At 36.9% G+C, this 21,872-nt stretch overlaps 1 protein-coding gene and 1 non-coding gene across 11 annotated transcripts in view; both read left to right on the top strand.

Moving 5' to 3' along the window:
- The window catches only part of COL21A1 (collagen type XXI alpha 1 chain), a 240,963-nt gene that overhangs the window by 29,187 nt on the left and 189,904 nt on the right, over window positions 1-21,872 (top strand). For 8 of the 10 annotated variants that reach the window (XM_038554370.1, XM_038554373.1, XM_038554363.1 and 5 more), the window contains 2 exons: window positions 4,426-4,507; window positions 14,400-14,460. The gene's annotated coding sequence lies outside the window, so the exon portion shown is untranslated. Of the gene's footprint in view, window positions 1-4,425; window positions 4,508-10,005; window positions 10,257-14,399; window positions 14,461-21,872 lie in introns of those variants that run through there. The other 2 variants (XM_038554372.1, XM_038554369.1) reach the window with 2 other exon arrangements.
- LOC119874337 lies at window positions 2,928-3,030 on the top strand. The gene has a single exon (XR_005368208.1). It is a non-coding gene; the product is annotated as a U6 spliceosomal RNA (small nuclear RNA).

The raw sequence follows: 21,872 nt of genomic DNA, 5'->3' as shown, positions 1-21,872 counted from the left end.
ACTGAAGGTTAGATGGAAGCCTCTACATTTGCCCCATCCCTCTGTTCTCCACCCTGGCCAAGATAAAAAATCAAAAGCATATCACCCCAGGGGAACGACAGAAATTAGTGCCATTCTTAAGGATCTAAACCCAGGCTGCCTAATAGAATTCTCTGTAATGAGGGTAATGTTCTATATCTACCCGTCAAAGAGAGTACCCACTAGCCACATGTGGCTATTGAGCACTTGACATGTGGGTAGTGCAAATGAGAAACTGAATATAAAATTTTGGTTTTAGTTCTAGTTGAAATTTAGTCACATGTGTTTAGTGGTTACTGTACTAGACAGTATAGATCAAAAGGATGCAGAAGTGAGACCTCTGTCATATTTCCATTTAATCTCCCCCAGAAAACTGTTCCTGATGTTAATCTTGTTCCTATCTGTATGTTTCCTATTGCTGTTGTGACAAATAACCCCAAACTTAGTGGTTTAAAACACAAAGTGACTTAAACAAACACAAATTAAGTTCTGGAGGTCTCAAGTTTCTGGAGGTCAGGAGTCCAAAATGGGTTGTACCAGGCTAAAACCAAAGCCTTGGCAAGGCTGTATTCCTTCTGGAGGCTCTAGGAATGAATCTGTTTTCTTGCCTTTGCCAGCTTCCAAAAGTCATCTTCATTCCTTGGCTTGTGGCTCTTTCCATCTCAAAGCCAGCAGCATAGCATCTCAAATCTCTGACTCTGATGTTCCTGTATCACTCTTTCACTTATAATGAACTTTTTATATTACAACGGGTTAACCTGCATGAACCAGATAATCTCCTTATCTCAAAATCCTTAATTTAATCTCACCTTCAAAGTACCTTTTATTGTGTAAGTTGACTTATTAAGATGTTCTGGGAATCAAGATGTGAGCATTTGGGGGGGAGCCATTATTCACCATTCTACTATTGTACTCACTCTGCCTTGTCTTATAGCTTCCCATGTGCTTTTCAATGAGCAGCAAATGAGTCTCAGTAATTTTAAGCACCAGGTTAAAACTGACTTTCACACTATATGTGCTCAAAATATATTTGTTGGAAAAATCATTAAGGTTAAAAAAAGAAGGGAGACTACTTGATACATGCTGACTGAGGGAATAAAGCATCACGGGGAGTCCTAATGCAGCAAATTAATTTTGAGCATCTGCATGGATCAAACTTTCACTAATCCATCAATCCATCGAATAGATTTTGGAGCAGGACTTACCAAGCACCAATCAAATATAGATTGGATAATTGTGCCCTGGTCTGTTCATCTTGGCTCAATGTGTTTTGGGCTAATGAGAAAGCAATGGGAAGCCAAAGCCTGTTTGCATGATTCTCTAGGAAATAATGAAAAAAAGGTAAAATGACAATTATTGGCTTATGTCTGGTAAATGCATTCTAAAACATTAGCGGAATATTTTACGACTAAGACATTGTTTGATAAAGGAAGTAGTATATGAAAATCTATGATTATTTTATCAAGCATTTGTATCTGATGAGTGAATAATTTACTCTAGTTTTTTTTTTTTTTAAAGCCATTCCAGGATAGAAAATGTCGTTTAATTATTTTTAAATTAAGCATTTAGTACAACAGAATAGTATGTTATTCTACAAAATTTAAACATACACAAAAGTAGAAAGGATCATATAGCAGACTCCATGTACTCATCACCCAGCTTAAACATCATCCCTTGACCTGTAGTATTGTTTTAATCTGTACTCTATTACCCGCTCCCTATCCTCACCTCCACCCTCAACGCTGATTATTTTCAAGCAACTTCTAGAATCATATCATTTTATCCATAAATTTAATCATTTATAAACACACTTGGGCAGGTTTGTTAATGAATTTCCTCATATTCATGTTGGCTTCCTGCACGCTTTGGGGGCTCCATAATCTTTCTGACATTTACTGTCTTTTCCTTACCTTATGTGGAATTTTGTTCTGAAGGACAAAATATAACAACTAAATATGGAAAATGCTAAGCTTGCCAGACTTGTTTAATTTTCCTATTACTTCAATTCATATTTTAGAAAGTAGCTTACAAAGTGGAAATATATAAGATTGCGAGCAAAATTAAAACTATTTGCATTTTTTTTAGAGAGATAAAGGGGAGCTCTTAACCACAGGGGAAATATGAGTTAAAAACCTCCAAGCTCTACTCCTATTATTTTAGGGACATATTAAATGATGTTAAGGTAAGACATATATAACATGGTTTGAGAGGAGCTTAGAGAGTGTCCAGGATTCTGGAAAAAGATTCTGAAGGAATATTTTTCATAGGAATAATTAGGTGTAGCCCAAACTAGAACTGAGAAATAAGATATTGTTGAAGATGAAAGTCTGATCAGAAAATACTAAACCATATAAAATATGGTTTTATAAAACTATGAAATGTTTATTTTGGGAACTAATATACTATCTTTTCATATATGTCTGTATATAGTCATTTTAAGTGGCCTTCCTCAATATATTATATTTATTAACAAAAATACACATTGTCAGTGTTGGCTGGCTTGGAGGAGGACGAGAATTTTATTGTTTTAAAGTCATATGTCATTAACAGTTGCCTCTATATTTATATATTTCTTTCTGCCTTTTCTTTGTCTTTACTAAGAACCAGAGCTAATTTATTCATTCAATGGACATGAGTCACAGTACTTTATTCATAAATATATCAATTAAATATTTGGAGGAATAAATAAAATCAATATCTAATTTTTCAAATCCAAATTTACCATTCTAAAATTTATCAAGTTGAAATTCCCTATTCCCCTGTTCCAAAGCAGAAAGTTTCAGTGTTCCTGTTCTATTTTTAGCTGAATAGAATCTATGAAATGATTTAATTCAGTTCCATGTTTGGAGCTGGAGGTCTGTGGATCAAATGAATTGCTAAAGGTCACACAACTAAAATGTGCCAGTTCGGCACTCACTTCAGCACAAATAGTGAAATTGGAACTGTACAAGGAGACTGGCATGGCTTCTGCACAAGGATGAGACACAAATTTGTGAAGTGTTACCTTAAAAAAAAAGTGCCTGTACAGAGATAAGAAAACAACTTTGTTATCTCCCACATTGGTGGCGCCCTCACAGCTATTACAAAAGATGAGGTTTTCTTTTTTAATCTCTGGTGACAAATGAAGAAAATTATTTGATTCTTTTACTTATGATGGTATAGAAATATGTACTTTATTTTTAAGAATTTTATTTCTTTATTTATGAGAGACACACACAGAGAGGAAGAGACATAAAGAGAGAAAGCAGGCTTCTTGCAGGGAGGCAGATGTGGGACTTGATCCCTGGACCTCGGATCACGCCCTGAACAAAAGGTAGACACTCAACCACTGAGCCACCCAGGTATCAACTGAAGGCAGATGCTCATATGCTGAGCTGCCAAGCATCTCAGAAATCTGGGACTTTAATGATATGACATTGAATACAAGTTTTTTCAAGGAGTTATGTGATTTTTGAGGTTTCTTCAAGCTCTGCAGTGATGAATTTCTAAGAAGAAGCCCTGGTTTGCATTCTTTAAATTGAATAGTATATTTTTGTATAAACTAATGTTATGAAACCATGCCAAAATTTTCCAAAAGAACAAATATAAATGCAAGGAAGAAAGAGTTAGGCAACTGCTTCTGTATCTGTTGTTATTAGTGAAGATGACATTATATTCATAGCTGTGCTGAAGCAAAAGAGTTCTAATGACAGTAACCTCCCCACATCCACAACTTCTTCTCTGAAGACTTCCTTTACCTCCTTTCCTTGATTAAAACTTGGTTCTACTTTGAATTACATCACCTACCCACCAACCCCCTAGACTCAGGGCTGAGGGAGTAGTGATGTCCTTCTCACTCCTTATTACTGTTTTCAGATTATTTCTCCTTCTCCTTCTTCCTGATTGCACATAGGGTTTCAATAGGCATATCAAAACCAACTGCTTTTAACTCCCATTCCTCCATCACCCCATTGTCAAATCTACTCCATGCTCCATGCTCACTGTCCCACAAAAAGACACCCTAAGTTTGCAACTGCCCAAGATGGACACCTGGGAACATTTGACCCCTCCATAACTCACCCAGTTAAAAGTCAATTTCTGTCCATAACTACTGGTTAAATACATCTCCAGTCTAGTATTTGCTGTTCTCCAAACCTGTTGACTGGCATTAGTTCTACTCACCATCATCTCTTTCATGAATTGTGGCAACAGCCTCCCTTACCATTAGACTTGGCCCCTTCCAGTCTGTTTGTGCTTGATAACAACAATGTGCAAGGTAATTTTTTCTTTTAGCATTCATATTGCCTCCATAATAGAAACTGAACCTTAGGAAAGATTGGCTCACATTAACACAACTCTTGAGCATTAGAGCCAGGTATTCTGGGTCCTTATTAGGGTCTCACTAACTTCCAGTTGCCCCTTCTGCAGGTCTGGAGATGTGTGCACATCTGAGGAACACGTGGTGCAGAATTGAGGCCTCTGCAAGTGTAAAATAATAGAAGGCTCTCAGGTATTAAACCCTAACTGTAACATAATGTTCAGCTGTTCTAAGGACACATTCTGAGTCATAATAATGGCATTTAGAGGCCACCAGTCTACAGCATTGTGACCTTTTGAGAACCATAACTTCATTGTGTGTAACTTGCTCCTACTTTCCAATATCTAATTTTATTATCATTATAAATCATGTTCATTTTTTGAGGAATTTAATTTTCAGGTTACCATAAATAAAAAACTAAGTTATTCTTTGGGGTTATAACAACCAGTTGCCCGTGAAGTCAAGTAAAAAGAAATTACAGTCAATGAAAGAGTGCAGTAAATATCTTAACTATTCTTTCCCAAGATTAGAATTATTTCACAATATGATAGAATATTAAGCAAAGTAAAAATATGTATGTTGGCTCACATACAGGGCCCTGCCCATCTTTGTAAGCCCAGATGGCTACTGATCACATTTTTAAGATCAGTGAAAAGTAATCTCAAGTTTCATTTGATTTAAGCTGAAGAGAATAAACAAAAACAATGAATAAGTAGAAGGAAATTCTGAGATATGAAGGTTTTGGGGGGAATTTACTCAGATGACTTTGAAGGGAATGATAGAAACTAGTTTTCACTTGTCCAAGGTTTTATTTATTCTGCATGATTCAGGTTCATTGTAACTTGATCCATATGCAGTCATTTGTCTATCAATGTGTATCATCATTTTGGCTTGTTTTTAATGCCCCCTTCTTTTTAGAAATTAGAAAATACCTGGGCTCCATATTGGATCTCTATGGGAGATTACCAATTTAACATAGCAGTAGTTTATATTACAAAGCTGCAATAAGAGCTCTGTTGACTGTGAAAATTCAAGAAGTGAGTACATGGTCAAAAGGGTCTCAGGTATCTCATGGATGGTAATAGCCTACACTGAGCTTTCTTCAGATTTCTAGACATGTCAGTAACCGAGAACCTCGTAGTAATAGTAATACTAATTATTGATAGTAATTTTGGCACAATTTGATAAAATGTGCCATATTTCCATTCCTATAATTTGTTTCATATATTTAGTGCCTGTGGTAAGGCATTTCTCAAGTGTTCTATGGATACTTATGAATACTTTTGTGAGGTTAAAATGTAAAAGTAGTTTATTGTTTTAGAGAGTTCATCTTGGTGGTTAGTATTGTGGGAATTTCACATGAAGTTTTCTATCTGGCCATCAATGTGTTGGTATATTCTTTCCCAAATGTTGGTTTACCATAACAGAAACAGTCCAGATATTGTCTCAAGGAGAAATTTGGCATGATATACAGTGTATCTGTAAACAATCAAGAGCCAATGAAGCAAATTACAAAATTGCCTTTGGATGTTTATTACATATGGCACCTATGATTGTATCAAGAAAATTAGAGGGAACATAATAGTAGTTTTAAAATATCATTACATGTGTTGAGGTAATTGGAGACATAGCTAAGTGTCATAGACAGAATTGTAAAGTCATTACTATACATAATGGTTTATTTTCTTTTTCTCTCTCTTTCTTTCATAATGGTTTAAAGAAGTGATTTGGCCAAGAGGATTGGATGGGTTATTTTGCTTAAATATAGTTTTCATTCAAGACTGGAAAATGCCATTGCTACTTACCTACATTCATTGGAAGTTATTTGGATTGATTGTTTTCTTCATTTAAAACTGTGATTATGTTGGATACACTCTTATTTTAGAAGTTTTAGGTTAGAAAAGAAAGGATGACATATTACCCACTAGGCTTTAAGACGGATTTTACTTAGTTTAATCCTGAAGCATACTCATATTTACTAAAACAAATCAAGATCTCAGCAAACTGGGACTAAAAGAGAATATCTTCAACTTGATTAAAAAATTTACAGCTAGCATCATATTTGGTGGTGAGAAATTAGATGCTTTCCCACTAAGCTCAGGAGCAAGGCAGAAGTGTCCTTCTCACTACTCCTATTCAACATTGTGCTATAAGTCCTTGCTAGTCCCATAAAACAGAAAAATAAAAAATAAAAAAAAATTTAAAAAGGACATCTAAAGTATACCATTTAGGAAGGAAGAACAAAACTGTCTTTGTTGACAGATGACAGGATTGTTTATGTAGAAAATCTCAAGGGATAACAACAACAACAAAAAATTCCCAGAACGAATTAGCAATTTTAGCAAGGTTACAAGATACAAGGTTAATATACAAAAGGCAAATACTATATACTATACACCAGCAATGAGCAATTGGAATTTGAAATTGAAAACACAGTACCATTTGCATTAGCATTACCAAAGAGATAAACAGGGAGATATGACTGACATCATGTAGGGAATTGTAAATCAAAACAATAAGATACCAGTATATACCTATCAGAATGGCTGAAACCCAAAATACTTAACATCAAATGCTGGTGAGTATGTGGAGCAATAGGTGATGGGAATGCAAAATGATACAGCCTCCCTGGAAGATAGTTTAGCAGTTCCTTAGAAAACTACACATAGTCTTATCATACAATTTAGCAATTGTGCTGCTCAGTATTTACACAAAGGAGTTGAAAATTTATGTCTACATATAAACCTGCACATGAATACTTTTTTTAAAAATTTTTTATTCATTTATGATAGTCACACACACACACACACACAGAGAGAGAGAGAGAGAGAGGCAGAGACATAGGCAGAGGGAGAAGCAGGCTCCATGCACCGGGAGCCCGATGTGGGATTCGATCCCGGGTCTCCAGGATCACGCCCTGAGCCAAAGGCAGGTGCTAAACTGCTGCGCCACCCAGGGATCCCTGCACATGAATACTTATAGCAACTTTTTACATAGTTGCCAAGACTTAAAAGCACTAAGGTGTCCTTTAGTGGGTGAATATATAAACTGTGGTATGTTCAGACAATAGAATATTATTTAGTGATAGAAAGAAATGAGCTATCAAGCTACAAAAAAGACACAAAAATGCATATGGCTAAGAAAAAAAATTCTAAAAATGTTGCATCCTATATGATGAAGAGGTATGACATTCTGGAAAAGCTTCAGAGACAGAACAGGTATCATGTTATTTTAGGGTTTCAAGGAGAGGGAGGGAAGGATAAATACGGAGAGTACAGAGGATTTTTAGGGCAGTGGAACTTATCTGTATGATACTGTATTGGTGGGTACATGCTATTCATTAAACATTTTTCCAAACCCATAGAACATACAACACAAAGAGTGAATGCTAATGCAAACTTTGGACTTTAGTTAGCAATGATGTATGAATAAAGCATCAATTGTAACAAATGTAGCACACTAATAGAAGATGTTAATAACGGGAGACTCTACTTACTGCTCAATTTCCTATAAACCAAAAAAGCGAGAGTGTGAAATTACTTTTTATTTGAAGATGCCTTATGTAAATTTTGAATATTATGTATTTTTTTAAAAGAACAACTTTATTGAGGTACAATTGATATACAATGCTTAAGGTGTATAATTTGATGAGTTTGGACATATCAAAAACCCATGATACCATCACCACAGTCAAGGTAAAAGACCTATCCAACATCCCCAAAGCTTCCTTGTGTCCTAAATTTTTGTGTACAGTAAGAACATCTACCTTCTTAATACATTTTGAAGTGCATAATACCATATTGTTAACTATTGTAGGCACTATGGTGTACAGCAGTTTGTTGGAACTTATTCATTTAGTGTAACTAAAACTTTATATCATTGAACAATTCCCCCTTATTATTTTTTAACAATATTCCTTTTAATGTCCAAAATATATAAGAAATTCATACAACTCCACAGCAAAAACAAAACAAAACAAAACAAACCCAAATGGAACCTATGGAATGGGAAGAAATATTTGCAAACCATATATCAGATATGCATTGTTTCTCGACCCTTTACAAAATCTTGTTCTGTGTATTATTGATTGATTTTTCATTTTGACTGAAATGACAAAAAAAAAAAAAAAAGTTAAGCCCTCACACATTTCAGTGAACTCACAAAGGTAGCAGAGAATTGCTACTTAATTCAATCATGCCTTTTTGTATGATTCAACATCAAAATGCAATTGTAATGATAGCCTTGTTTAGTAAAGTGAAGATAGGAGTTTGGAATGATTTTGATTGGTAGAGTAACCAAGCAATTTGGGTCCAGTTCTGGTTCAACTAAATTGCCATTTCAAATCAATTTTCTGGTCATATTTTAATTGAGTTTGACTCACCACATGCAGTTTTTGCCATATGCACTTTGCAATGAACCAGGACAAATTCCAAAAGGAGCTGGTGCATCTCAGCTGTTACAACTCAAGTTCAGTTGAAACGTAACACGATGAAAACCTTTCCACCTTTTCAGAATAGTTTCTTTTTTTTTCATAATAGTTTCTAATGCCTGAATGATTTTGTATAATTAGCCAACTGTTTGGGAATTGTCATGTAACTCCTCATTTATTTTAATGAAATTTTAAAATCCGTCTAGTTAGCTTTCATGTGTCTTCTCTGTCTTCTTAAACTTTTCTTAATGATTCTTAGATTTCTGTGATAGTTTTGAATCAAGAGCAGGATTTCTTTGTTTGCTAGCAATTGAGTCAGAGCTGCCTAAGGAAATGAGATTTTCAGAAGAGTCTTTATGATATCATGTTTTATTTCATTAATTGTAAAAATAATACATTCATAAGATGATTGAACACTGGGATTTTTTTCCCTTTTAATATAGGACAACTGGTCTTCTAGTTTCTACATAGTATATATATAATTATTAAGAATTATACCTTTTTGTTCTTTGAAGAATGTCACATAATCTTTTTAACAACATATTTACCCATCAATTTACTCATCCACACTTAAATAGAATAATTCCTAAATGTCATGGGTTGTTTCAAAGAACTTAAAATATCTTAGGATCTATGGTTGATAAAGCTTGTGAGAAAAATCACCCTATACATGAACAAAGCAGCCTTGTAAAATAAAATTGTTTTGGCAATCCTGTAACACAAATGTAAACCTTTAAATCAAGATAATTGGCACTTTTTGTGTTACTTGATTTTTTTTTTCATATGAAATTCTCGAAAGAGAATTTACAATGTTTGGAACTAAAAACTGAACATATACCTATATATGGAATGGCGATCCCCTCAGCATATTTTTAAACTGTAAAGAATCTTGCCACATTTGAAAAAAAGGTCATTTTGTTTTCGTTCACACCATCATATGGGCTGTAGTCTCCTCAAAGCATACAGCAAATTTCCATTTATGTAAAATCGAATGTGTACACCTATGTAGTTCACACTCATGTGTGAATATATTCCATTTTAAATGGGTTTCTAATACATTTATTAAAAAGAATTGGCAGTTTTTAGGAATAATTATACTTAAGCTTTGAATAAATTCACAGTGGCCGACTTCACAATCCTAGTCTAAGCATAAGGCTTGGGGACATCCACTGGGGGGCAGAAGCGCACCGGGAACGTGCCCCGCCCCGCCCCCCCGGGCCCTCCCCGCGCCCAGCCCCGGGAGGGAGCGGCCTGGGCCAGGGGATGCTGGCGAGGAGACCGGCGGATGCTCTGACGGCGGCCCGTTGCCCACCAGCTGTTTACTGGGGCTGTGTCCGGGCGCCCCGAGCCGTGCTCCCCCACCTGGGATCCCTGGTGGTGACCAGGGCACGCTCGCCAGATGCCCGGCCAAGGGAGACGCTCCAGCCTCCGGCTACTGGGGCTTTCCCGGAGAGAAGCTGAGGCGGCTGTGCCCGAAAGAAATACTCAGTTCTTAGAATTACTGGTCCCCTGGTGAGTGACAGGGCCCAGAATCTCCTCGAGGGGTCCTGCTTTTGTTGCTATTTAATTGCACAGTTTTTGGGTTTTTACATAGCCGTTTAAGGGAGGATTAAGGAACAAAAAGAATGCCAATTTGCTTTTGTTTGTAATGCTTTGAAATGGAAGGGGAAGAACAGGCAAGGAAATATTTAACTTTTAAGAGAACCCAGAGACTGAATTCATGTCTTTCTCCCTTGACCTATCCGATGAGAAACCACTGGAAAGTTAATGGTTTGTATCATTGGCATTAGGGAGTGGCATTGTGATTCTGGTAAAGTAGGCGCTGCTGCCAAGCTCCTGACTTGACTTGAGGTGGCTTGCCTAGAGGTCAAGACCCATGAAAGAAGTGACAGACTCTGAAGCAGGACTTCCTACACTACAACGTGCATGGGAATCCCCTGGGAATCTTGCTAAAATGCAGATTCTGAATTAAGTCGATATGCCAGGCCTGCTGGTAAAGTCCTGGCTCTGCACTCCAACCCCACACTTTCAAGCTCCGCCTTGCATAGCAGGGGCTGGACTCTGCCATCACACTTGTGCATTGCCAGCTGGCTCCACGCCAGGCTTTTTCAGCTGGGTCACTAGGGGGAGACTGCAAAGCCAGAGGGAGAAGGAATGGGGGCTGCTTGCTGCCCCCGTGGGCATCACCTTAGAGATGCTGATGCCATCTGATCTGTCAGCACCACTTCCTTCCTGTGGCAGCAACTCTCGAGGTGAACTTCATCATGCCCTTGAGGGACCCCCAGCGTGGGCCAAGCAACCCGCCCCCCCCATCAGGGATTTCCACCTCTTTCCTTTATTTCCCTGACCCTAAAGGCAGTAGCTGCTTTCCCCAGTTCCTTATCACCCCAATATACTAGAGCCCTATTTCTGCTCTTTCAATTACCTAGTTGATAACTTTAATGATTTTATTTAGTTACTAATTAAAAATATATTTTAAAAAGTAAAGTGTAGTTGACATACACTATTATATTAGTTTCCGGTACACGAGATAGGGCTTCAACATCTATATACATTGTGAAGTGAGCGCCACTAAATCTAGCTATTGCCTGTCCTCATACAAAGTTGCTGCAATACTAAAAGTATATCCCCTCTGCTGTACATTGCATCCCTGTGACTTCATTATTTTCTAACTGGAAGTTTGTACTTTTTAATCTCCTTTTTGTCCATTTTGCCCATCCCCATAGTCCCCTACCGTCTCTAAATTGTTCTTTGTATCTATGAGTCGTTTCTATTTTGCTTTGTTTGTTCATTTGTTTTTTTAGATTCTGCATTTCACTGAAATCAAATGTTATTTTTTTCCTGTCTAATTTATTTCACTTAACATAATACCCTCTAGATCCATCCATTTGGTACAAATTGCAAGATTTTATTCTTTTTTATGGCTGAGTGATATTTCATTATACATATGTGTGTATGTATATATAGTGTATATATATACACATATATGTATATGTGTGTAAAGTGGATAAAGAAATGACAGCATATATATATATGCTGTATATATTTATATATATGTATATATTTATCCACTCATATATATGCTGTCATTTCTTTATCCACTCATCTATCGTGGGTACTTAAGTTGCTTCCATATCTTGGCTATTGTAAATAATGCTGTGATGAACATAGAGGTGCAAATATCTTTTTCAGATTAGTGTTTTCATTTTGTTCTTACGTCATATACAAAAATAAACTCAAAATTCATTTGGTGTAAGAGAATGGTTCAGTTTCATTGTTTTGCAAGTATTTGTCCAGATTTCCCAGCATCATTTACTAAAGAGACTATTTTCCCCATTGTATATTCTCTCCTTTGTCAAAAATTAGGTGACCATATAAGCATGGGTTTCTTTCTGTGCTCTCAGTTCAATTCTGTTGATCTATGTGTCTGTTTTTGAGTCAGTACCATGCTGTTTTGATTACTATAGCTTTGTAATATAGTTTAAGATCAGAGAATGTGATACCTCCAGCTTTTGTTCTTCTTTCTCAAGACTGTTTTGGCTATTCAAATTTTTTTTTGTTCCATACAAATTTTTAGACTATTTGGTCTAGTTTTGTGAAAAACACCACTGGTATTTTTTTTTTTTTAAGATTTATTTATTTATTTTGGAGAGAGAGGGAGTGCAGGGGGGAGGAGTAGAGGAAAAGGGAGAGTTTTAAGCAGACTCCATGCTGAACACAGAGCCAGACACAGGGTTTGATCTCATGACCCTGAGATCATGACCTGAGCCAAAACCAAGAGTTGGACACTTAACTGATTGTGCCACGTGCCCTCAAACATGCCACTGGTATTTTGATAGGGGTTTCATTGATTTTGTAGATTGCTTTATGGACATTTTAACAATATTAATTCTTCCAAACCATGAGCACAGTGTATCTTTCCATTGATTTGTGTTGTCTTTAATTTTTTTTCACTAATATACTGTAGTTTTTAGAGTATAAGTCTTTCACTTCCTCGGTTAAATTTATTTTCAGATATTTTATTTTTTAATAGATTGTAAATGGGATTATTTTCTTAATTTCTCTTTCTGGTAGTTAATTATCAGTATATAGAAATGCCAGAGGTATCTATAATCCTATGATTTTACTGAATTCATTTATTCAGGTAGTTTTTTGGTGGGGATTTTTCTATATACAGTATCATGTCATCTGCAACTAGTGACAGTTTTACTTCTTTTTTTCCAATTTGGTTGCCTGTTTTTTCATCTTATCCACTTGCTTGGCTTGGACTTCCAACATTATGTTAAATAAAAGTGGTGAGAGTGGACTTTTTTTTTTTTTTTTTTAAACAACAAATGACTGGTTTTATTTTTCTCACATTAAAAAGTCTGGAGGTCAGCAGTCCAAGGCTGGTAATGCAGCCGCATGATGCCCTCAGGGACCAGATCCTTCTAGCTTTCTGCTCTTTTGTACTTTGTGTGTGGCCTTCATCCTTGTCACTATATAGTAGCTATGCCACCTCTAACATCATGTCCATGTTCCTTCCATGGTTTCTGTCAGCCAGTTTCAGGTGGTTGCTGGGGACTCCTGTGGTTCACACTGTGGTGGTAGTTCACACTGAGCTCAACCCAACCATTGGCAAAGGCATTAGGTGGTGTTTTGCATCAGCCACTGAACTTGGCTTCTCCGGGTGCTGTTCCCATAGTACACAACCTCTCCTCTGCAGCCCTAACAGCGAACACCTTATTCTGTTCCAGATTTTAGAGGAAAAGCTGAAAGCTTTTCATAGTTGAGTAGGATATTAGCTGTGGGTTTGTCATATATGACATTTATGAGTGCTTATCATAAATATTGAATTTTATCAAATACTTTTTCTGCATCTACTGAGATGATTATGTAATTTATGATTTTCACCCTTCTTTTTGTTAATGTGGTACATCACGTTGATTGATTTGCAGATATTGAACCATCCTTGAGTTCCTGGAATAAACCCCTCTCTACTGTGATGTATGATCCTTTTAATGTATTGTTGAATTTGGTTTGCTAAAATTTTGTTGAGGATTTTTGCATCTGTGTTCATCAGGAATATTAGCCTGTAATTTTCTTTTTTTTGTGGTGTTTTTGTCTGGTTTTGATAACAGAATAATGCTGGCCTCATAGAATGATTTTGGAAGCATTTCTTCCTTTTCACTTTTTTGGAATGGTTTGCAAAGGATAGATATTAACTATTTAAATGTTTGATAGAATTCACCTGTGAAGCCATCTGGTGCTAATCAGTTTTGTTGGGAGTTTTTGATTACTGATTCAATTTTACTAATAGTGATCGATCTATTTAGATTTTCTATTCCTTTAAAAATTTTTTTTTTTTTTTAGATTTTCTATTCCTGATTCAATCTTAGCAGATTGTATGTTTCTGGGAATTTTTCCATTTCTTTTGGGGTGCCTTATTTGTTGGTATGTAAGTATGTGGTGGTCTCTTGTGATTCTTTGTATTTCTGTGGTATCAGTTGTAAGTTTTCTTTCATTTCTGATTTTGTTTATTTGGGCCCCTTTTTTTTCCTTAATGCATCGGGCTAAAGGTTTATAAATTTTGCTTATCTTTTCAAAGAATGAACTCTTAGTTTCCTTTATATTTTTATTTACTTATGTAGTCTTTATTTCATTTATTTCTTCTAGGTGTGATAGGGCAGGGAGCTACTGGAGAAGGGCTCTGGCTGGAGCAGGTGGGCTGGAGCAGGTGAGTCTGCTGGGGAACTCTGGGGCTGAGCCAGTGCTGCTAGTACAGTACATGAAGAGTGTCAGAAACAGCTCCTACCAGTGTACCAGTGCCAGGCCAAGTGGGTGGAAGGGGAATGTAAAAAAAAAAAAAAAGTGCCTGCCAGACCTTCCATCCCCAGAGAATGTTATAACAGGTCCCTGCCCCTTTGGCATGTGCCCTAAAATTTGTCAGTGATTCTCCTTCATGTGTAACCCAGGTACTTTTCAGACTGCTGCCTCTGCACTGGGTCTTGGAGTAAGTGAAGTTGTGCATGTGCCCTTGAAGAGCAGAGTCTTGGTTTCTGACTGTTCTCTGGCTCTCCTGGACATAAGCCCTGCTAGTTTTCAAAGACATACATTATGGGGTCTCATCTTCCTGGTGCAGCTCCCCTGGGCTGGAGAACCCAATGCTGGGCTCAGACCCCTTATTTGTCACAATCACAATATTGTGATATCCCTTTCATTTGTAGGTTGCTACACCAGGGGTATGGGTCTTCAGTGTGTGTTTTCTTTATATCTTTAGTTGTGTGAAATCCTTTCTGTTAATCTCAAATTTTCAGAGATAATTGTTTTATATGTAGCTGAAGTTCTGGTTTGTTTGTGGGAGGAGGTGAGGATCTTCTCACTCTGCCATCCTCATCTTATCTCTAGGTAACAAATCTTTACATGAAATTCTCAGTGTTTAAATATATGATATGGTTTCTGTCTCCTACATGGACTCTGACCAGTGCTGTAGGTCTGGGATAGAGTGTAAGATTCTGCATTTCTGATAAGCTTCAAGGTAATGCCCACTTGCTGGTCCATAGTCCACAGTTTTAATAGTGAATAGCTAGAGAAATGATTTGCAACATTTAGCTGCATAGTCAAGTCACCTGAGAGCTTTTGGAAACTACCAGTGACTGGATGCCACCCTGAGTGAGTCTGACTTAGTTAACTTGAGGTGTGGCCTAACTATTGAGTTTTTAAAAGTCTTTCTAGATTACTCTAATGTGCAACCAGAGTTGGGGACCTTTGTTCTAGAGTGGTGGTTCTTAACCAGAGACAATTTTGTACACACACCCCTCCCCCATTAGGATATATTTTTTTTATTTTCACAATTGGTGGTGGGTGCTACTGGGATCTGGGGAGGAGAAGCCAAGGATGCTACTAAGCATCCTATAATGCACAAATAGTCCTCTACAACAAAGGATTATTCCACCCAAGATATCAATAGTGCTGAGGTAAAAAAAATCATGATCTAAAAGATGTGACAAGGTCAGCCCAGTTCATCTCTTTATCTGTTTGCTTATTCATTCAGTAAATATATTTATTGAGCATCTACTATGAGCTTATCTCAGTGTTGAAGACTACAAAAAAAAATTGGGAGCCACATGTTCTCAGAGGGAATATTAAGAGAACCTTAGGAGAGAGAAGACAGTCCTATAATGTGCTTGTTGGATAAAGATGCATGTTTTGTTTGTTACTTTTTTGGGTCCTGAATTTAGCCTCATGTATTCAAGGTCTGATTATTAGAGTATAGACATTTTGGTGGGGAGCATTATTCTTCCTACTACAGGGCCATAATGTATAAGAGTATGAAAAATACAGCTTTATGATAAAACATTCTGCTTCAAATATATCAAGTAGCCTTGAAGTGCTTAGATGTACTAGTGGATCAGGCTTAATGTCATGTCTCATGTGTCTTTAAGCCTCAATTTGAGGATTGTTTTTGCTTTCTATTAACATGGAAATCCATTCATAGGTTTGAAATGTCTGCAATAACTGTGCCACTTTCTATTTATTCTTTCCTTAAGAGCAATTAGTATGATACTGTAACATGGAATAGTAAAGTCAAATCAGCATTATCTTTAAACACATAAAAGCCAAAAAGGAAACAAAGTGAACCTACTCTTTTCAGAAAAGAAAATCTACACTTCCTGCTTCAGAGATTGTTCCACCTCTCTTGATGAACATTCTTTTTGTCTCCAGTCTTATTATATATAGCATTTTATGAGGTTGTGAACATTTGTCAAGCTTGCATTTCCCTTTAGAAAAGTGCATGAGCTCAAGGATCATCAGCTTTGACCACTGCTGTAACTCTATGAGAAAAGTAGGGGTCATTCAGTTTTCATTTGGGAAAAACAAGATATTAAGTTGTATAAAGAAGGTCAAATGGTTAGTAAATTTAGACATACCAATGTAGAAAATTATGTAAACATTTTGAGTTAACTTGTTTTTGTTGAGTACTTAATGTGGGCTTAGCCCAGTGCCAAGTGTTGGGGAAATTCACAAGTAGAGGACCACGTACTAGCCTTATGAAACTTAGAATTTTGTTTGGGAGGTAAGATGGAAGTGTGCATCCATGTGCATGTGTGTGCATGTCATGTGTGTTTATATGGGCATGTGCAGTTAGATATCAGTATTATACCTGTGTATGTGCCTTTGCAAGTATGTGTCTGTGCTTCCAGGTGTTTGGGCATGTGTATGCATGTGTGCACATGTTTTTGTGTGTGCACATGCTAGTGTGTGTGCATGTGTATGTGTAACTGAGCTTTAGTGGTAGTGGAGTGCTCAAATGGATGCACCTTTGAATCAAGCTGACCTTTCCTCAATTCATCTTTATGGATATCCTCTTCTCTGTCTTATTTTGAATATGTCCTGTTAAAACTTTGCATGAAATCATACCTTGGCTTAGTTATTAGCTTAAACACTAGGATGATTTGTGATTGGCCAGCTAATTAGGACTTATCAAGGGAGACTTTAAGTTCTTTGCTCTTTTTGACTTTTCTGTTTCCTGAAACAGATTGACCTAGTGGAAATCCAGATTTAATTAACTGTCAATATAAAAGCCTTAGGGAAAGGCAAAAAAAAAAAAAAATCAGCATTGCTCTTTTCTTTTCATGTGAGAGTCAAGAAGGGAATAATGTGTATGAAAGGAAGAAAAGAGTTAGGAAACTGTGTTTGAGAGATTAGCAAACTTTATTGCAAATAGTGCCTTTGGGAGAAGGTGGGCTAAGAATGAGAGTGGAGTCAGTGGGGAGCATGGCCCTGGAGGAAGGGTTTAGAGAGTGGGAAGAGCACTTGGATTTGCTCAATAGGGAACAGGAAGCCTTAGGAGTTTTCAGTTACATACCACATGACATGAATACTTCAGAAGGTTTTACACTAGTTTAATAGATGTCATTTTCTGGGCATGTGTTTCCTTCTTGTTGCCCTAACAAAAAATGAGGAGATTCTACCTCTCCTTTAATACAAACACACACACACATATTATTCTGTAAAGGAATTGTACTTATATTTTAAAACTAAGAATTCCTTGTGTTGTGAGGTAGACTGTTCAGAACAAACTCCATCCTCAGAGTTCTATCTTAAAGACAATAGGATTTTAAGATCCTTTGCAGATCTAAAATATACAAAGTTAGTATAATGTTAAAAAGAGGTTAAAAGCCTGACACCTTAGTTAATTAACACTCTTGAAGAAGAAGCTATTTAAGATCATGATTAAGAGCTGGAAAACCCTTGTGATGATTTCAGTGAACTAGAACACAATTTTATTGAGTTTTTATCCTGTGCCAGGCTATATGCTGGGTGCTGAGTGGGCAGGAAGAAGGAGATGAAGGAGGGCAGATAAAAAGTTAATAATACCTGGCACAAAAAGACACTTAGTAAATATCTATTGGATGAAGGAATGAATGAATGGATGACTCCCTGGTATTTATTGATTCAATTTGTTGGAGAGGGTGAGGGGTGGTGCTAGGGGCAGAGGCACTAAAATAGAAATGAACAGAGATGAGATAAGTGGTTCTCAACATTTGGCTGCACATTCAGATTGCCTGGGACCTTAAAAAAATTCTGAAAGCCAGATGCCACTCTAAGTGAGTCTGACATGCTTTGAAGGCAAGGGAAAGGGGAGGAGGGAAAATTGTGTCCATGGACCCCAGAACTTGGAAAAGCAAGGCATATTATGGAAAAGGATAAGTGTAGTTTCATCTTCTTATCTTAGCCAGAAGATGAAACCGCTGGACAGAATATAAACAGGTTGGTGGAGTTCAGTTCCTGAAAGACCTGGGCTGCCATAGTAATGAGCCATTGAAAGCTAAGGAATTATGGCCACTCTTGTTTTTACTGTTTGATATCGCCCTCTTTCTCTTTTTCTCTCACTCTGCCCCTAGCTGAGGAGGTAGTGTGTGTGTGTTTGTGTGTGTGTATCCCTGCTCTGTCTTCCTGAGACTAGATCTCTTTTATTGGAATTTTTGCGTTATGGCACATTTTTCAGCAAGGCTTCTTTATTTAAAACATTGGTTCCTGCTACAGATAGCTACTCACATTTCTGTATGGTTTTCATTCGTCTTTTGGAGACTGGCCTTCTTTCCTTATTTGTGGTCCCCTCACACATCACCAACAATCATGCCTGTTTTTCTATCACTGAGCAACAATGACAGAAATGATTTTGGTCTATGTCTTTGGTACGTGTTCATTGTAAATACCTGTACAATGTAGGAAAGCCGAAGAAGAAAACAAGAATTATTCATAATAAAACTCTTACGCTGTTAGCATCGTGGTATATTTCAAGTATGCATTTGGTTCATGCCTATACTTACTTATTTGTGAAGTTAGGGGATGGCTTGCCAGTGGGTTTTTATTTTCCCTCTTAATTTTTTTTTCTTGTAACCTTGGATTATGAGAATTTATTCTCATGATTGAATATTAGTTAAAAAACATTCTGATGACTGTGTATTGTTCCAACAAATGGGTTCACAATGATCTTTTTACTGTGGTCCTTTGATGGACTTTGTTTGTTTCACTTTTATAAAAAATGCAGTACTGAGACCCTCACCCCAAAATCTTTATGCTCATTCTGACCTCCCTGGGACAAATACTTAAAAGGGGGATTTTACTAGGTTTATGTCTTTTATCTTTGAAGATCTTTTATGCAGATTGCTAAATTATTTTTCAAAAATTTTGAGCACATTTCATTGAGTGTTAAAATGCATTATTTAACTTTATAGTTGATTGAAATAGAAGTTTCTCCTGACCTACATGGAAAATTTTATAAATAAGAAGGATTAATCCAAATAATTACATCTTTGCCGAGGAGGCCATGAGAAGAACATTTACATGAATAGGCTATTATGTAGCCTGCTAAGTGGATATAGCATATTCTTATTTTTTATAGTAATGAAGGGGATCATTGACACAAATGATTTTTAAGAACCTGAGTTCATTAACTCAGTGGCCCCAGAGTAGGTTTGCAACATGTTTTTGGGTGGCAAAGGAATCTTATTTACTGAGTAAGGAACGATCATTTTTGCTGGAGGAACAATATCATCCCGGTAACCTGTGCACAGACAATAACCTCTTTTGCACAATAATTAAAATCAATTTATTTCTTGGGAAGCCCTTCTATGCTGAAAATTGTGTGAGGTTAACAAGTCTCTGGAATTGGTTTATTTAATTCAACACACAATCAATGCATCTGGAAGAAGGCTTCATGCTGTGCAATGTTCTGCATGCTGGTCTGACCACAGAGGATCTTTCCCACCGTAAGTTTGTGCTGGACACACTTTGAACCATTTAGATCATGTATCTGGCATCCAGGGCCCTTCTCTCTGCACATGTTTCATAATAGTAGAACAGTAGAAATATGGCTCTAGTCTTTGTACCTTTGCTTGTAATTTTCTTTTTTTCTCTGGGAATATTTGCTCTAAAATTATTTTCTTTTATTATGGGAAAACCATGTGTGTAAGAAACAATAAAATCTTATTTTAAAATGAAATTTACCACCAACTCCCAATAGGAACTAAGCTTGTTTACCCTTTCCAGCTTAAAATTTTCTAAATTTTTTTCTTTCCTTCAGGGTTCCATCAAAATCTTCATTGATACCTATAATTGTAATACAGTTTTGATGGTAACCAATACTAAGGCTTTCTGAGATGCTTCTCTAATCTGGGAACACAGACTTTGTGTGTGTGACCCCAATCAACAGTTGCTTATTTGGCACGCCTGGAACTGTAATTTGAAGGCACCAGGGCTTTTAGAATTCCTCTGAAAATACTTAGAATGGAAACTTACCACTTAGAAAACAGCAATTCTAAAAAACCACTCACGTCATCTTCCAAAACAACAGTGAAGTTATTCAGTTTTAAAGATTTTCTAAGAGTTTCTAGAATTCAATATTTCTCCCTTTCGAACGTCCAGATTGTTGTTATTATTATTATTTTTTTACCATATCCTTCTTGTGACAATTGACTTTTTCTTGTAGTATTGGAGTTATTTAATTATAGGCTTTATCTGTTAAGTCTAGGTGCCATCTAATTCACATTGGTGCTCAGTCTCCCACATGTTCATGATCAGTTAATATAGGGGTTGGATATCACTTTTAATTCTTAATTTTCAATCTGTGTGCTGGAGGCAACCAGTCAATTCACAGGCCCTGGAGGTGCTTCTCCAGACTGGCAGCATGAAGTTAACAGGGATAAATAAGGAGACAGGTAAGTTAATAGAGCAATGGTAAAACATTCTCTTGGCCCATGATGAAGAAGAATATTAGCAGAATAGAACATTTTATTTTTATAAAATTCTGGAAATATTCTTGAAGTCTAGAGCTCACATAATGAGTGCTTTTTTAGGTTGATGATGCTGACTGTGGTGGTTGGGAGTGAAGTTGCTTTCTTACTCTCATACCACACTATTTACATAAAAAATCCTGTTTCTTAGTATACTCCCATAGTACTTACCATGTGTGCATTAAATGATAAATGACTTTGTAAACTGTTAACTTTGTCAATGTTAGTTGATAACAAACTCATAAAAGAACCTCCTTTGATTTTTTTAAGTGATTAAATGAACACAGCTTTATTTTGCACCTGAGGTGTGTGAATCACCTTTAAGTATTTCCAGAATTTTTCCTGCACAACCCTAGAGTTATCAAATCTGGCAATAGAAACAGGATGGTTCTCAGGAGGGCTACATCAGAAAGGAGTGGCCTCTGGTTTTTTTTTTTTTTTTAATTTTATTTATTTATTCATGATAGAGAGAGAGAGAGAGAGAGAGAGGCAGAGACACAGGCAGAGGGAGAAGCAGGCTCCATGCAAGGAGTCCGAAGTGGAACTCGATCCCGGGACTCCAGGATCATGCCCCAGGCCGAAGGCAGGCACTGAACTGCTGAGCCACCCAGGGATCCCCCTGGCCTCTGTTTTATTGCCATGAGAAAGGCCCTGCTGGCCCCTACTGTAGTGATCAGAGATTCCAAGAACTGCAGCAAGGCCCAGGCAATGAGGCAGCAGCCACCAAGTCTACAAACAAGTTACTGAATCCATGTCAGCCTCATTCTATTGCCACTAATTTCTAGCTCAGGGTCAGGCAACTTCATTCTCATGCCTGAGCATCATTTATTTAAGAACTAGGAGATTA

This window comes from Canis lupus, chromosome 12 (assembly GCF_011100685.1).
Source record: "Canis lupus familiaris isolate Mischka breed German Shepherd chromosome 12, alternate assembly UU_Cfam_GSD_1.0, whole genome shotgun sequence".
NCBI classification, from domain to species: domain Eukaryota; kingdom Metazoa; phylum Chordata; class Mammalia; order Carnivora; family Canidae; genus Canis; species Canis lupus.
Note: the sequence above shows the minus strand (reverse complement) of the source record. Positions and strands in the feature narration are given on the sequence as shown.